General features: G+C 40.0%; 2 long non-coding RNA genes across 2 annotated transcripts; both read right to left on the bottom strand.

The window, feature by feature from the left end:
• Nucleotides 1-8,365: 8,365 nt before the first annotated feature.
• On the bottom strand, nucleotides 8,366-8,848 carry LOC130137513 (uncharacterized). Its single transcript, XR_008815936.1, has 3 exons — nucleotides 8,769-8,848; nucleotides 8,548-8,639; nucleotides 8,366-8,477 (listed from the first exon to the last, which is right to left on the bottom strand). It is a non-coding gene; the product is annotated as an uncharacterized LOC130137513 (long non-coding RNA).
• Nucleotides 8,849-10,269: 1,421 nt separating this feature from the next.
• LOC115669584 (uncharacterized) lies at nucleotides 10,270-10,752 on the bottom strand. Its single transcript, XR_008814538.1, has 3 exons — nucleotides 10,673-10,752; nucleotides 10,452-10,543; nucleotides 10,270-10,381 (listed from the first exon to the last, which is right to left on the bottom strand). It is a non-coding gene; the product is annotated as an uncharacterized LOC115669584 (long non-coding RNA).
• Between the last annotated feature and the right edge of the window lie 5,524 nt (nucleotides 10,753-16,276).

Below are 16,276 nucleotides of genomic sequence, written 5' to 3'. Positions count from 1 at the left end.
GGAAAAGTATTTTCAATTGGTAGACTTCATTGATATTTATAGTTGAATAAGAAAAATATTTCATTCCCAATCGCTTTGAAAATTTTTAAATGATGACTCAAATATTACGACCAAGCTAACGTGAATATCACAACATTTTTTCCGTGTTTATCCAAAAATCGTGAAAGCTACTATTTGACATTAACGGAAAAAATTAATCTTGCACGAAGAAACACTAGCAAAGGATAGTGATAAAAATAGTCAATAAATTTTATATTGCCATGAAATATTCACATTTTTCTAAAAGTGAAATGATGATATATCTGTTTGATGTCAAAATAAGTTCATCTATACAGCAACTTTATTGAAAAATACATTGCTTAAGTAAATTTCTCATAACATGTTTTATCAAAATGAGAATGACAGTATTCTTTTCTTATTATAATTATGCGTGAAACCAAGTTGAAACTATTCACCTTATTATTCGCATGTCATAATTATTATGTATAGTACTCACAGAAATTTAAAAAAATAATGAAAAGATAAAAAAATATTTAAATTTTATATAAAGTACAATATCCTCGCACCTTTAAGATGAGTGATAAGAGAAAAAAAATTTATATAATTACAAAAAGATCGAGATGATAAAGTTATGTTTATTCAGTAAAACCTTTGTAACATAAATTATTAAAAGATTAACTCATAACTCTCTATTACTATGCACGTATTAAAACAATAAAAGTAAGAAATCACTTATGATTTAATGAAATAATAATCAACAAAGTATAATAAAAAGTAATCAAGATTGAATCTTCTCATAAATATGCAAAATCATGTATTAAATAGATAAAGAAAAGAAAATTGTTTGGAAATATTAGCTAAAGAGTAGTGACAGTATAATAAAATGAGTATATTATATGTCGAGGAGGCAAATAATGAAAAATTTAAGGTGTGGTTGGTGGAAAGAAGCCCACGTGCACTCTTTTTCTACTCTCTCTACTCTCCCCATGGTGAAAGTTGAGGAACTCCCCTTTCAATATCTTATTTGGATTTTCAAAGTTACATCCATTTTATTTTCGTTCAAAATCTTGTAAAATTATCGAATCAAGATCAACTATTAATTAGGTAATTTCTACGTCTATAATTGTGAATCGGATGACAATATAATAAAGGCCAGTGTTGACACATAATTTTATCCACCTTGTTAAATCAATGTTTAAAATGTAAATGGGCCAAAAAATCAGTGCAAATGAGACGTAATAATAATTAAAAAAATAGAGATGAAAATGACTCGAGCTCGACTAGCCCGGCCCATTTGGACCCAGCCATGCCTCTACCACAGTTCTCAAAGCCCACAAACTCATGACTCTGGACTTCTATTTTTGACATTTCAGTCTTTCCTCTCCCTCACGCTAGGACAAAACACAGAAGAGACGAGACAGAGACGACAAAAACGCAAAACGGATCGGGAAGCAGACAGGGGTACGGTCGTCACGCACCCATTCTACCTCTCCAAGGACAACCGTCCTTAGGCGAGATTTAAGATGGGCATGACAATCATTCTGTGCTCGAAAATTATTTCTAAATAGAAATAATTTTTTTTTATTCTATGCCTAAAAACAATTTCTGTGCATTTGAAGGCGTTTGGTAAACTATCTAAAATTTCTATTCCTGGAATAGAAAAGAACAGAAATGCGTTTGGTAACTACAAATAAATTTCTTTTTATTAATAATATTTTAATAATATTTTAAATTGTTTAATTTTTTTTTTCTTTCTACCCAAGCCATGGCCGGTTGCCGGCGACCGGCGGCCGGCGATCGGCCACGGCCCCAGGCCGGCGAGGGCGTCACGGCCCTCGCCGGCCGCCGCCGTTGGCGAGGGTCCCCCTAGCCGGCGAGGCGAGGCGAGGGCCGGACCCTCGCCGCCCGGGCGAGGCGGCTCGCCGTCGGTCATGGCGAGGTCGGTCTCGCCCGATCTGGGCGAGGCCGTCGCCACCCACGGTGAGGCTCGGCCTCGCCAGATCTGGGCGAGGTCGACCTTGCCATGACAGATGGCGAGCCGCCTCGCCCAGGCGGCGAGGGTCCAGCCCTCACCCTCGCCGGCAGGGGGGACCCTTGCCTCCGCCGGGGGGCGACGAGGGCCGTGACGCCCTCGCCGGCCCTGGGCTGTGGCCGGTCACCGGCGACCGACCACAACCCAAGAAGAGCAACACAAAAAGAAGAAAAGAAAAAAAAAAAAAAAAAACTGATTCTCAAAATTGTGTCGAGAAACAAGAAGCAACTTTTTTTTATTTCTTGTTTCTCTTCCAAAACTGTTTCTTGATACAAATATTTACAAAAATGCGTCCGGGAACAAAAAGTTTACCAAATGCATTTCTGTTCCCAAACTATTTCTGGGAACAAAAGAACAAAAATTTTCACTGTTTGGCACGTTACCAAACGGGCCTTAAACGAGCAGGAATGAGCTGGCGAACAGCGGGGGGCGATAAGGGGTTCCTTGGAATCTGACCCCTCTCTCTCTCTACCGACGAACACAGCGAGTAGCAAGGGCAAGGCTTTAGGCTTTTCCATGAATGCACTGCTTCTTCTGGGGGAATCCGAGGCTCAACTGGCGGCGGTTCTTCGCTTGCGGTAGCTGCAAAGGTAGCAAATGTTTCACTGAAGGGGAAAGGACGGAAGAAAAAAAAGGGAGAGACCTCGCGATGGAGCGAGCTCTCGGTTAAAGAGGAGAGAACTCGTTTTTTTGGGCAGAGAGGGACCGGAGCCGGAAGAGGTTTTTCAGAGGGGAGCGCTCCAGCTCCTGAGATCAGGAGTGCCGGCAAATCCCCTCCTTCTTCTCGGTGCACTGAGCCGTCCATCAACGCCGGAGGTTGAGCCGGAAATCTCAAACTTTTGTGTACGAGCTTCTTGTTCTTCGAAAGGACGGTACACATGTCTGTTGCACAACACGAAAGAGCCTTCGTTGAGGAGTCCAGTCGCTATCGTTCCTGTTGACGCCGACTACGATTCCCGCTCCATTTCTGACTGGTAATTCTCCTCCTCAATAGCCCTTTTTTTTCCCCTGTTTTGGCCGAGTTTAGGGTGCCGAGTTCCGCCGACGATTCCGTCTGAAACCAAGGCTATTTTGTGACTAACAAGGTTGATTTAGAGCGTAATACACCACGTCTAAGGCGAAAATTGCATAAAACTCGAATCTGAAGCCCCTACTCTAGTCGCACAGTACCTCCTCGATAAAATGTCTCAATGAAACAACATAGGCTTACAACGTCAAATCTTAGGACTCGCCTGTCATCTGGTCGACAAAATGCCCGAGTGAGGGCCGAAGCCAAAAAACACGAGTTCAGTCCATGGAATCTTCGATTTATGCCTTAATCGTTTTGAGATTGATGTTTGGTAACTGCTCCGTGCTTTCGTGTGATTTTGTGGCACGAAAATCGTCTTCCCGAGTTGGCTATGGACGAACGTCTCCTCGCCGGAAAATCCATCTCTCCTTGCTAGAGGCCACCGCGGTCAGTCCTTTACCTTGCTTTAATACGCGTGTGTGATTGATTTGCTGGGATGACGTTTGTTTCCTGTGTGTGTTTTCGGTGGCGTTAATGTGGCCGGAAGTAATTAGGTAATGTTTGGAGTGGTGGCCGTTGCCAACGTTGGAGTGGCCGGAGCCTTGGCGAGAGCTTGTCTGGCATGGCAGACTCTCGGCGAAGGAGCCCGCCGGCGAGGACGGTCGGAGGTAAAGAGATGTCACCGGCGTGGCCGCGGTGATGCAGTCTCGGTGAAGAAGTTCAGAGAAGAAGATCACGTGCATGGAAGAAGACCAGAAAAGGGAAAGAGATAAAATAGAAAAGGAAAAAGAAAAACGGAAAAGGAAAAAATTAAAAAAAGGGGGAAAATAGGAAAAAGGAATAAAAAATTTATAAAAGAAATAGAAAAAAGGTTAATTTCACTAGATATTAGTGTTAATTTCACTCTAGATTTAGTCCAAAACTTGTGTTGTATATATATCGCACGGACATTGCACGAATGTCGCACGGATATTGCACGTTAATAAAAAATCTTCTTAGACCTAACATATAAGAGAAAGAGAAAGGTTTATGGAGATTTACGCAATTTGTATAATGGGACCAACATCAATATATCGCACGGACATTGTACTCTAGACTTCTTGAACTGGAGTTGTCTGAATTTTGTAAACTATGCTTCTCTATGGATGTGAGATTTTGGAAGCCCAAATCTGCAACGTAAAATTGGATGAGGGACTTGAGCGAAGGAGCCCACCGACGAGGACGGTCCAAGGTAAAGAGATGTCCCCGGCGTGGCCTCGGTGATGAAGTCTCGGTGAAGAAGTTCAGGAAAGAAGATCACGTGCAAGGAAGAAGCCCAGAAAAGGGGAAAGAGATAAAATAGAAAAGGAAAAACAAAAACATAAAAGGAAAAAATTTTAAAAAAGGGGGAAAATAGGAAAAAGGAATAAAAAATTTAGAAAGAAATAGAAAAAAGGGGTTCATTGGGCGAGTCGGAACGCCGAATCGGACCGGGTCCCCTGACCCGGTCCGGAGTCTTTTTTATTAATTAATTAAATATTTAAAAATATTAAAAAATTCCAAAAATCCAAAAAATTAGAAAATGTTCATAAATCAGTTTTTGGCTTAATTTCACTAGATATTGGTGTTAATTTCATTCTAGATTTAGTCCAAAACTTATGTTGTACATATATCGCACGGATATTGCACGAATGTCGCACCGACATTGCACGTTAATAAAAAATCTTCTTAGATCTAACATAAAAGAGAAAGAGAAAGGTTTATGGAGATTTATGCAATTTGTATAATGGGACCAACATCAAGGCCAGCAAAATAGGGGAAACAGGGGAAGAAAAAATCTTCAATTCAAAATATATTTCCGCCAACTTAGCACTATCACTTTTGTGTGGACGTGGACGCTTCAAGAAGACCATCGTGCATCTTTGCGGTCTCCTCTCGCATGGCTTCAGGACCTTGTGGAATGAACAGAACCGGGGATTTTTACTTTCCGCCTATTTCTGACATGGAGTCGAAATATTGGGACATGGGGACTATGTCGAAGAAGTCCTTGCCGGTTACCCCTGGTATTTTCTCCTGAGATGTCCCTTGCAGCATCCGCGATGGCCTAACTTTGGCTAGCAACATTCCCCAGAGAGTTTCTTGAACTCAGCCTCCCCTACAGCCTTCCTCTTCATTACAACCCACAAAAACAAAGCTTTGAGTTTAGGCTTTGAGTTTAGCTTTTAAGCACCAAACAAAGTCGAATTTCCAGCACTATGCAAATCCCTTTTTCGTCCTTCATAAACATGAGATTTAGGCTCCGTTCGTTTCCGGAAAAATATTTTTTCGGAAAACATTTTCCGCGTTTTCTGGTGTTCGGAAAACATTTTCCTTCCCCACCCCCAAATCCTTCATTGTTTTGAGGAAAATGATTTAGGCTCCGTTCGTTTGGCGGAAAATATTCTCCTTTTGGAAAATATTTTTCCGGAAGTCATTTTCCTGGAAAATGTTTTTCCGGAACATAATTTTCCGGTGTTCGGTGATCAATATGAAAAAGTTTCGGAAAATATTTTTCGCCGGCGGCGGGCGGCCGAGTCAGGGGACCCGGTCCGATTCGGCGTTCCGACCCACCCAGTGAACCCTTTTTTCTATTTCTTTCTAAATTTTTTATTCCTTTTTCCTATTTTCCCCCTTTTTTAAAATTCTTTCCTTTTATGTTTTTGTTTTTCCTTTTCTATTTTATCTCTTTCCCCTTTTCTGGGCTTCTTCCTTGCACGTGATCTTCTTTCCTGAACTTCTTCACCGAGACTTCATCACCGAGGCCACGCCGGGGACATCTCTTTACCTCGGACCGTCCTCGTCGGTGGGCTCCTTCGCTCAAGTCCCTCATCCAATTTTACGTTGCAGATTTGGGCTTCCAAAATCTCATATCCATAGAGAAGCATAGTTTACAAAATTCAGACAACTCCAGTTCAAGAAGTCTAGAGTACAATGTCCGTGCGATATATTGATGTTGGTCCCATTATACAAATTGCGTAAATCTCCATAAACCTTTCTCTTTCTCTTCTATGTTAGGTCTAAGAAGATTTTTTATTAACGTGCAATATCCGTGCGACATTCGTGCAATGTCCGTGCGATATATGTACAACACAAGTTTTGGACTAAATCTAGAGTGAAATTAACACTAATATCTAGTGAAATTAAGCTAAAAATTGATTTATGAACATTTCCTAATTTTATGGATTTTTGGAATTTTTGGAATTTTTAAATATTTAATTAATTAATAAAAAAAGACTCCGGACCGGGTTAGGGGACCCGGTCCGATTCGGCGTTCCGATTCTGAGTTTAAATTTAAACCTTTGACACATGGCCACTTAGTGCTGCAAATGACACGATGTCATGTATCACTAACCATTCAAAGATTTTACCATGTCGAACAGTTATCTAGAATCAATTGGCAATTGAAACTTCAAGGTTACCAGCGATTTCACTAATAGCTCGCCTAGCACAAAGATCCAGTTTAATGTCCACGATCGTGGTCCGCACAATCTCGTATCCATAGTCGGACATAGCCTGCAAAATTATAAGAACTCCCGTTCGGATTATCTCTCTTAATAATATCAAGAAGTCTAGAGTGGACAACCTTTCCGAGCTCTTTCTCAACAGCTTCGGCGATTTCATTCTTCCGCTCAAAAGCAACATCCGCGTTTAGCTTTGCGACACTAGCTCTGATCACTGCATTGATTGAAACAACAAAAACAGGAATGCAATAGTTGTTGCTTTCTCTAAGTGTTAATTGAAGGACTAGAGTATTTTACTTGCACATGAAAATTATACAAATTTGGAAGGTCATTTGGCATATACCACTGATCACATAGGTCTCCATCTGACTCCTCGGGTTGCTCAGCTGGTAAAAGGCATCGATTGCTTTGTCTACAAGGGGTAATCGGCAAGGACTTCTTCGACATAGTCATCATGTCCCAATATTTCAACTCCATGTCAGAAATAGGCGGAAAGTCAAAATCCCCGGTTCTGTTCATTTCGCAAGGTCCCGAAGCCATGCGAGAGGAGACCGCAAAGATGCACGATGGTCTTCTTGAAGCGTCCACGTCCACACAAAAGTGATAGTGCTAAGTTGGCGGAAATATATTTTGAATTGAAGATTTTTTTCTTCCCCTGTTTCCCCTATTTTGCTGGCCTTGATGTTGGTCCCATTATACAAATTGCATAAATCTCCATAAACCTTTCTCTTTCTCTTCTATGTTAGGTCTAAGAAGATTTTTTATTAACGTGCAATGTCCGTGCGACATTCGTACAATGTCCGTGCGATATATGTACAACATAAGTTTTGGACTAAATCTAGAATGAAATTAACACCAATATCTAGTGAAATTAAGCCAAAAACTGATTTATGAACATTTTCTAATTTTTTGGATTTTTGGAATTTTTTTAATATTGTTTAATATTTAATTAATTAATAAAAAAGACTTCGGACCGGGTCAGGGGACCCGGTCCGATTCGGCGTTCCGACCCGCCCAGTGAACCCCTTTTTTCTATTTATTTTCTAAATTTTTTATTCCTTTTTCCTATTTTCCCCCTTTTTTAAAATTCTTTCCTTTTATGTTTTTGTTTTTCCTTTTCTATTTTATCTCTTTCCCCTTTTCTGGGCTTCTTCCTTGCACGTGATCTTCTTTCCTGAACTTCTTCACCGAGACTTCATCACCGAGGCCACGCCGGGGACATCTCTTTACCTCGGACCGTCCTCGTCGGTGGGCTCCTTCGCTCAAGTCCCTCATCCAATTTTACGTTGCAGATTTGGGCTTCCAAAATCTCACATCCATAGAGAAGCATAGTTTACAAAATTCAGACAACTCCAGTTCAAGAAGTCTAGAGTACAATGTCCGTGCGATATATTGATGTTGGTCCCATTATACAAATTGCGTAAATCTCCATAAACCTTTCTCTTTCTCTTCTATGTTAGGTCTAAGAAGATTTTTTATTAACGTGCAATATCCGTGCGACATTCGTGCAATGTCCGTGCGATATATGTACAACACAAGTTTTGGACTAAATCTAGAGTGAAATTAACACTAATATCTAGTGAAATTAAGCTAAAAATTGATTTATGAACATTTCCTAATTTTATGGATTTTTGGAATTTTTGGAATTTTTAAATATTTAATTAATTAATAAAAAAGACTCCGGACCGGGTTAGGGGACCCGGTCCGATTCGGCGTTCCGATTCTGAGTTTAAATTTAAACCTTTGACACATGGCCACTTAGTGCTGCAAATGACACGATGTCATGTATCACTAACCATTCAAAGATTTTACCATGTCGAACAGTTATCTAGAATCAATTGGCAATTGAAACTTCAAGGTTACCAGCGATTTCACTAATAGCTCGCCTAGCACAAAGATCCAGTTTAATGTCCACGATCAGGGTCCGCACAATCTCGTATCCATAGTCGGACATAGCCTGCAAAATTATAAGAACTCCCGTTCGGATTATCTCTCTTAATAATATCAAGAAGTCTAGAGTGGACAACCTTTCCGAGCTCTTTCTCAACAGCTTCGGCGATTTCATTCTTCCGCTCAAAAGCAACATCCGCGTTTAGCTTTGCGACACTAGCTCTGATCACTGCATTGATTGAAACAACAAAAACAGGAATGCAATAGTTGTTGCTTTCTCTAAGTGTTAATTGAAGGACTAGAGTATTTTACTTGCACATGAAAATTATACAAATTTGGAAGGTCATTTGGCATATACCACTGATCACATAGGTCTCCATCTGACTCCTCGGGTTGCTCAGCTGGTAAAAGGCATCGATTGCTTTGTCTACAAGGGGTAATCGGCAAGGACTTCTTCGACATAGTCATCATGTCCCAATATTTCAACTCCATGTCAGAAATAGGCGGAAAGTCAAAATCCCCGGTTCTGTTCATTTCGCAAGGTCCCGAAGCCATGCGAGAGGAGACCGCAAAGATGCACGATGGTCTTCTTGAAGCGTCCACGTCCACACAAAAGTGATAGTGCTAAGTTGGCGGAAATATATTTTGAATTGAAGATTTTTTTCTTCCCCTGTTTCCCCTATTTTGCTGGCCTTGATGTTGGTCCCATTATACAAATTGCATAAATCTCCATAAACCTTTCTCTTTCTCTTCTATGTTAGGTCTAAGAAGATTTTTTATTAACGTGCAATGTCCGTGCGACATTCGTACAATGTCCGTGCGATATATGTACAACATAAGTTTTGGACTAAATCTAGAATGAAATTAACACCAATATCTAGTGAAATTAAGCCAAAAACTGATTTATGAACATTTTCTAATTTTTTGGATTTTTGGAATTTTTTAATATTGTTTAATATTTAATTAATTAATAAAAAAGACTTCGGACCGGGTCAGGGGACCCGGTCCGATTCGGCGTTCCGACCCGCCCAGTGAACCCCTTTTTTCTATTTATTTTCTAAATTTTTTATTCCTTTTTCCTATTTTCCCCCTTTTTTAAAATTCTTTCCTTTTATGTTTTTGTTTTTCCTTTTCTATTTTATCTCTTTCCCCTTTTCTGGGCTTCTTCCTTGCACGTGATCTTCTTTCCTGAACTTCTTCACCGAGACTTCATCACCGAGGCCACGCCGGGGACATCTCTTTACCTCGGACCGTCCTCGTCGGTGGGCTCCTTCGCTCAAGTCCCTCATCCAATTTTACGTTGCAGATTTGGGCTTCCAAAATCTCACATCCATAGAGAAGCATAGTTTACAAAATTCAGACAACTCCAGTTCAAGAAGTCTAGAGTACAATGTCCGTGCGATATATTGATGTTGGTCCCATTATACAAATTGCGTAAATCTCCATAAACCTTTCTCTTTCTCTTCTATGTTAGGTCTAAGAAGATTTTTTATTAACGTGCAATATCCGTGCGACATTCGTGCAATGTCCGTGCGATATATGTACAACACAAGTTTTGGACTAAATCTAGAGTGAAATTAACACTAATATCTAGTGAAATTAAGCTAAAAATTGATTTATGAACATTTCCTAATTTTATGGATTTTTGGAATTTTTGGAATTTTTAAATATTTAATTAATTAATAAAAAAGACTCCGGACCGGGTTAGGGGACCCGGTCCGATTCGGCGTTCCGATTCTGAGTTTAAATTTAAACCTTTGACACATGGCCACTTAGTGCTGCAAATGACACGATGTCATGTATCACTAACCATTCAAAGATTTTACCATGTCGAACAGTTATCTAGAATCAATTGGCAATTGAAACTTCAAGGTTACCAGCGATTTCACTAATAGCTCGCCTAGCACAAAGATCCAGTTTAATGTCCACGATCAGGGTCCGCACAATCTCGTATCCATAGTCGGACATAGCCTGCAAAATTATAAGAACTCCCGTTCGGATTATCTCTCTTAATAATATCAAGAAGTCTAGAGTGGACAACCTTTCCGAGCTCTTTCTCAACAGCTTCGGCGATTTCATTCTTCCGCTCAAAAGCAACATCCGCGTTTAGCTTTGCGACACTAGCTCTGATCACTGCATTGATTGAAACAACAAAAACAGGAATGCAATAGTTGTTGCTTTCTCTAAGTGTTAATTGAAGGACTAGAGTATTTTACTTGCACATGAAAATTATACAAATTTGGAAGGTCATTTGGCATATACCACTGATCACATAGGTCTCCATCTGACTCCTCGGGTTGCTCAGCTGGTAAAAGGCATCGATTGCTTTGTCTACAAGGGGTAATCGGCAAGGACTTCTTCGACATAGTCATCATGTCCCAATATTTCAACTCCATGTCGAAATAGGCGGAAAGTCAAAATCCCCGGTTCTGTTCATTTCGCAAGGTCCCGAAGCCATGCGAGAGGAGACCGCAAAGATGCACGATGGTCTTCTTGAAGCGTCCACGTCCACACAAAAGTGATAGTGCTAAGTTGGCGGAAATATATTTTGAATTGAAGATTTTTTTCTTCCCCTGTTTCCCCTATTTTGCTGGCCTTGATGTTGGTCCCATTATACAAATTGCATAAATCTCCATAAACCTTTCTCTTTCTCTTCTATGTTAGGTCTAAGAAGATTTTTTATTAACGTGCAATGTCCGTGCGACATTCGTACAATGTCCGTGCGATATATGTACAACATAAGTTTTGGACTAAATCTAGAATGAAATTAACACCAATATCTAGTGAAATTAAGCCAAAAACTGATTTATGAACATTTTCTAATTTTTTGGATTTTTGGAATTTTTTAATATTGTTTAATATTTAATTAATTAATAAAAAAGACTTCGGACCGGGTCAGGGGACCCGGTCCGATTCAGCAATCCGACCCGCCCAGTGAACCCCTTTTTTCTATTTATTTTCTAAATTTTTTATTCCTTTTTCCTATTTTCCCCCTTTTTTAAAATTCTTTCCTTTTATGTTTTTGTTTTTCCTTTTCTATTTTATCTCTTTCCCCTTTTCTGGGCTTCTTCCTTGCACGTGATCTTCTTTCCTGAACTTCTTCACCGAGACTTCATCACCGAGGCCACGCCGGGGACATCTCTTTACCTCGGACCGTCCTCGTCGGTGGGCTCCTTCGCTCAAGTCCCTCATCCAATTTTACGTTGCAGATTTGGGCTTCCAAAATCTCACATCCATAGAGAAGCATAGTTTACAAAATTCAGACAACTCCAGTTCAAGAAGTCTAGAGTACAATGTCCGTGCGATATATTGATGTTGGTCCCATTATACAAATTGCGTAAATCTCCATAAACCTTTCTCTTTCTCTTCTATGTTAGGTCTAAGAAGATTTTTTATTAACGTGCAATATCCGTGCGACATTCGTGCAATGTCCGTGCGATATATGTACAACACAAGTTTTGGACTAAATCTAGAGTGAAATTAACACTAATATCTAGTGAAATTAAGCTAAAAATTGATTTATGAACATTTCCTAATTTTATGGATTTTGGAATTTTTGGAATTTTTAAATATTTAATTAATTAATAAAAAGACTCCGGACCGGGTTAGGGGACCCGGTCCGATTCGGCGTTCCGATTCGAGTTTAAATTTAAACCTTTGACACATGGCCACTTAGTGCTGCAAATGACACGATGTCATGTATCACTAACCATTCAAAGATTTTACCATGTCGAACAGTTATCTAGAATCAATTGGCAATTGAAACTTCAAGGTTACCAGCGATTTCACTAATAGCTCGCCTAGCACAAAGATCCAGTTTAATGTCCACGATCAGGGTCCGCACAATCTCGTATCCATAGTCGGACATAGCCTGCAAAATTATAAGAACTCCCGTTCGGATTATCTCTCTTAATAATATCAAGAAGTCTAGAGTGGACAACGTTTCCGAGCTCTTTCTCAACAGCTTCGGCGATTTCATTCTTCCGCTCAAAAGCAACATCCGCGTTTAGCTTTGCGACACTAGCTCTGATCACTGCATTGATTGAAACAACAAAAACAGGAATGCAATAGTTGTTGCTTTCTCTAAGTGTTAATTGAAGGACTAGAGTATTTTACTTGCACATGAAAATTATACAAATTTGGAAGGTCATTTGGCATATACCACTGATCACATAGGTCTCCATCTGACTCCTCGGGTTGCTCAGCTGGTAAAAGGCATCGATTGCTTTGTCTACAAGGGGTAATCGGCAAGGACTTCTTCGACATAGTCATCATGTCCCAATATTTCAACTCCATGTCAGAAATAGGCGGAAAGTCAAAATCCCCGGTTCTGTTCATTTCGCAAGGTCCCGAAGCCATGCGAGAGGAGACCGCAAAGATGCACGATGGTCTTCTTGAAGCGTCCACGTCCACACAAAATTGATAGTGCTAAGTTGGTGGAAATATATTTTGAATTGAAGATTTTTTCTTCCCCTGTTTCCCCTATTTTGCTGGCCTTGATGTTGGTCCCATTATACAAATTGCATGAATCTCCATAAACCTTTCTCTTTCTCTTCTATGTTAGGTGTAAGAAGATTTTTTATTAACGTGCAATGTCCGTGCGACATTCGTGCAATGTCCGTGCGATATATGTACAACATAAGTTTTGGACTAAATCTAGAATGAAATTAACACCAATATCTAGTGAAATTAAGCCAAAATCTGATTTATGAACATTTTCTAATTTTTTGGATTTTTGGAATTTTTTAATATTTTTTAATATTTAATTAATTAATAAAAAAGACTCCGGACCGGGTTAGGGGACTCGGTCCGATTCGGCGTTCCGACCCGCCCAGTGAACCCCTTTTTTCTATTTATTTTCTAAATTTTTTATTCCTTTTTCCTATTTTCCCCCTTTTTTAAAATTTTTTCCTTTTATGTTTTTGTTTTTCCTTTTTTATTTTATCTCTTTCCCCTTTTCTGGGCTTCTTCCTTGCACGTGATCTTCTTTCCTGAACTTCTACACCGAGACTTCATCACCGAGGCCACGCCGGGGACATCTCTTTACCTCGGACCATCCTCGTCAGAGAACTCCAGTTCAAGAAGTCTAGAGTACAATGTCCGTGCGATATATTGATGTTGGTCCCATTATACAAATTGCGTAAATCTCCATAAACCTTTCTCTTTCTCTTCTATGTTAGGTCTAAGAAGATTTTTTATTAACGTGCAATATTCGTGCGACATTCGTGCAATGTCCGTGCGATATATGTACAACACAAGTTTTGGACTAAATCTAGAGTGAAATTAACACTAATATCTAGTGAAATTAAGCCAAAAATTGATTTATGAACATTTCCTAATTTTATGGATTTTTGGAATTTTTGGAATTTTTAAATATTTAATTAATTAGTAAAAAAGACTCCGGACCGGGTCAGGGGACCCGGTCCGATTCGGCATTCCGACCCGCTTGGTGAACCCCCTTTTTTCTATTTCTTTTCTAAATTTTTATTCCTTTTTCCTATTTTCCCCCTTTTTTAAAATTTTTTCCTTTTATGTTTTTCTTTTTCCTTTTCTATTTTATCTCTTCCCCGGCTTCTTCCTTGCACGTGATCTTCTTCCCTGAACTTCTTCACCGAGACTACATCACCGAGGCCACGCCAGGGACATCTCTTTACCTCGGACTGTCCTCGTCGACGGGCTCCTTCGCTCAAGTCCCTCATCCAATTTTACATTGTCGATTTGGGTTTCCAGAATCTCATATTCATAGAGAAGCAGAGTTTACAAAATTTAAAACACTCCAGTTCAAGAAGTCTAGAGTGGACAACCTCTTGCATTTCTGGTGTAATAGCTTGGGAAATTACACCTCTCTGCTGAGAAACTAAAATTTTCAGACTATTTGTGGGTTGCAATGAAGAGGAAAGCTGAAGGGGAGGCTGAGTTCAAGAAACTCTCTAGGGGGAATGTTGCTCGCCAGAGTCAGGCCATCGTGGATGCTGCAAGGACATCTCAAGGAAAATACCAGTGGTAACCAAGGACTTCTTCAACATAGTCCTCATGTTCCAATATTTTGACTCCATGTCAGAAACAGGCGAAAAGTCAAAATCCTCGGTGCTGTTCATTCCGTAAGGTCCTGGAGCCATGCGAGAGGTGACGCCAAAGATGCACGATGGTCTTCTTGAAGCGTCCACATCCATACAAACGTGTGTTGAAAAACAAGAACGATGAAGACGTATTTTTGGGGCAATTTTTTTCATCTTCCTTCACATTGTACATATATGCATTTATCATACAAAAAAGGAAAGAATAAGTAAGATTACAGCGATTACACTCTCCTACTTTATCTCCGAGTATCCTTGATTGAATCAATTCAAATCAAGGTTAAAGATAAAATCGTATCTTTCTCCAACACTCCCCCTCAAGTTGGTGCATAGATATCTTGGATGCCCAACTTGTCAAGTGAACTGTAAAAGATCTTACTCGATACAGCCTTCGTTAGTATATTCGCTAGTTGATCTTCCGATTTTACATACGGAAACCGAACCACTTTGGTATCCAGGTTCTGCTTAATGAAATGACGATCTACCTCAATATGTTTTGTATGATCATGCTGAACAGGATTATGAGATATATCGATGGCTGCCTTGTTGTCGCAAAACAACTTCATCTCGGACATAGGAGTATAACCGAGTTCTGTCATTAATCTCTGAAGCCATAGAAGTTCGCAAAGACCTTTGTGCATCCCCCTGAATTCTGCTTCCGCACTTGATAATGCTACAACATTTTGCTTCTTGCTTCTCCAAGTAACTAAGTTTCCTCCGACAAAAGTAAAATATCCTGAAGTTGACCTCCTATCAGATACACTCCCAGCCCAGTCAGCATCCGTAAACCCCTCAATTTCAAGGTGTCCATTCTTCAAAAAACGAATTCCTCTTCCTGGAGCTCCCCTCAAGTAGCGCAGTATTCTTATCACAGCATCCATATGATCTTCACTAGGGGCGTGCATGAACTGACTAACAACACTCACAGCATAAGCAATATCAAGTCGAGTATGCGATAGATAAATTAATTTTCTCACCAACCTTTGATACCTTTCTTTGTTAGTTGGTATCTGATCTAGATACTCCCTAAGTCTATGGTTCTGTATAACTGGAGTGTCTGCAGGCTTACAATCTAGCATCCCTACTTCCGCTAATAAGTCCAACACGTACTTCTTTTGCGAGAGAAATATTCCACCTTTAGATCGTGCCACTTCTATTCCTAGGAAGTACTTCAGTCCCCCTAGGTTTTTCATCTCAAATTCTAAGGACAGTATTTCTTGGAGTTTAGAGATTTCCTCTGAATCGTCCCCTGTAATAATCATATCATCAACATAGATAATCAATACAGTTATTTTTTCCTAACAACGCCTTAAGAATAATGTGTGATCTGTACCACTCTGAATATACCCATATTTCTTCATCGCCGCACTAAACCGGCCAAACCAAGCACGGGGTGATTGTTTCAACCCATACAAAGATCGTTCTAGCTTGCAGACCAATCCAGGCCATGAAGGAAAAGTGTACCCCAGTGGAATATCCATATAAATTTCTTCTTCCAGATCGCCATGAAGGAACGCATTCTTGACATCAAACTAATGCAGTGGCCAATCTAGATTCGCCGCTAAAGACAGTAAGACCTGAACAGTGTTAAGTTTTGCGACAGGGGAAAACGTCTCCTGATAGTCTACCCCATATGTCTGCGTGTATCCCTTCGCTACTAGCCGTGCTTTGTATCTCTCGATGGAACCATCCCCTTTATACTTAACCGTGAAGACCCATTTGCAGCCCACCGTCTTCTTCCCTTTAGGTAACTTCATCAACTTCCAAGTCTTATTCTTTTGCAACGCCT

The sequence above is a fragment of the Syzygium oleosum genome, unplaced genomic scaffold, assembly GCF_021117445.2.
Source record: "Syzygium oleosum isolate NSW1041296 unplaced genomic scaffold, Sole_v2.1 Sole_v2.02, whole genome shotgun sequence".
Taxonomy (NCBI): domain Eukaryota; kingdom Viridiplantae; phylum Streptophyta; class Magnoliopsida; order Myrtales; family Myrtaceae; genus Syzygium; species Syzygium oleosum.
The sequence above is the reverse complement of the archived record's forward strand: the minus strand, read 5'-3'. Positions and strand labels throughout refer to the sequence as shown.